Raw genomic sequence first — 1,942 nt, 5'->3', positions numbered from 1 at the left:
GACGTTACAAAAGGATTTTACTTTGATGGGGAAAAAAATGAATAATGAAATTAAAAAAAAAATATGCAATGTACTTTTATTCAGTTGAACTCAAAATATTTATTGATAATGTATTATGACTCTAGGGGCTGAAGTGATCAGCATAACACAATATCTCCATCACTGTAGATGATTAATAGGGAAGCAACAATCTTTTACATTATCAACTTTGTCCAATCCAAAATGAGATTCTTAGTATGTGGAATATAAAAATAACCGGAAATGTACTTCTTTTTTAAACTTCACAATGTGTCTCAGGGTATGTTATTCATATTCAAGCTGAATTGTTACTGATGTAGGCTGAATATTATACAAAGATTGAACTAAATGGCCTGAGTTCACAAAGGTAGTTTTGAAAACCCACGGTTGAGTACATGGTTTATGCAGATTTCCTGTATAAATTACGCTTAATTTAGCGCGAATCGGGCGCGTGTATAAAACATGTCCAATGCTGATGAGCGCTTTTGTCACAGTGCACCAAATTGACGCCTGTTACCATGGTTAGATACGCTATTTTATTGATGAGTCCACCGTTTTGAATAATGAGATCACTCTTCAAACAGTGGACTCATGAATAAAATAGCGTATCTAACCATGGTAACAGGCATCAATTTGGCGCACTGTGACAAAAGCGCGCATCAGCATTGGACAATGTTTTATACACGCGCCTGATACGCGCTAAATTAAGCGTAATTTATACAGGAAATCTGCATAAACTATGGACTCAACCATGGGATTTCGAAACCACCTTTGTGAATTTGGGCCAAAGAGTGCCTTAAGATGAGTAAAATCTTGGAGTAAATTCATTGTGCTTCCAATGAATTGCAAGAGTTTTTGACCTTGATGCTAGTGCTTGTTAGAGAAATTATGAATTTAAATATTTATTTTTTAAATCACAAGATATTTTTCAAGCACTTAAATATGAATATTCCATCACTATCACCTTGGTTTTGTATGTAGTCTTCTGGAGTTTGAAAATTAAGATATTTTTTAATTTCATGTCTTTATACCAATATTTATTCATTGATTTTTCTTTGTACATTTATATTAGCAGGAATGTAATAGTTGATCAGAATGCTACAAGAAGAGCTTGATTAAACCACAATGTGAACAAACGGCTCTAATATACTATGGCCCGAATTCACAAAGGTGGTTTTGAAAACCATCAGTTGAACCCCTGTTAATGCAGATTTCATGTTAAAATTACGCTTAATTTACCATGTATGTTGAAAAATGTCCAATCCTGATGCATGCTTTTGTCATACATGTATTGCACCAAAATACGCTATTTTATTAATGAGTCCACTAATTTGAAGAGTTGGCTCATTAATTCAAAAGAATGGATTTTTGAATAAGATAGCAGACCTAAACCATGGCAACAGGCATTAATTAAGCGCACTGTGACAAAAGCGTGCATCAGGATTGGAGATTTTTTAGTACACGCGTTAAATTAAGCATTATTTATGCACGAACTCTGCATAATCCGTGGGTTGAACCGACAGTTTCAAAACCACCGTTGTGAATTCCGACCTTTATGTTTGGCTCAATTGGTTTGATATGCCCGAGCTGGAAGCAGGCATTTCTATCTTTGCTGGAAAAATTGTATTCCTACATATGGAGGTTCACATTTCACATTTGATTATGTTATATACACTATTTGGTGTCCTCATTTTGACATTAGTGAACTTGTTCGGAACTTTGATTTTTGACCATTTTATTCTTAAAATGCTACCTTTCTTTGACAATCAGTATTTTTGGTTTGATAGAATTTTATGAAAATAACCCGGTAAAGACAAAAATACGAGGCATAAGTCAAAATGTATGTAGCTTTGACTTTGTTTCCTTGAATTTAAAAAGGAATTATCATATCGTATAGGAAATACTGTTTACTTCATCCAAAACT

Source organism: Lytechinus variegatus, chromosome 18, assembly GCF_018143015.1.
Source record: "Lytechinus variegatus isolate NC3 chromosome 18, Lvar_3.0, whole genome shotgun sequence".
Taxonomy (NCBI): Eukaryota; Metazoa; Echinodermata; class Echinoidea; order Temnopleuroida; family Toxopneustidae; genus Lytechinus; species Lytechinus variegatus.
Note: the sequence above shows the minus strand (reverse complement) of the source record.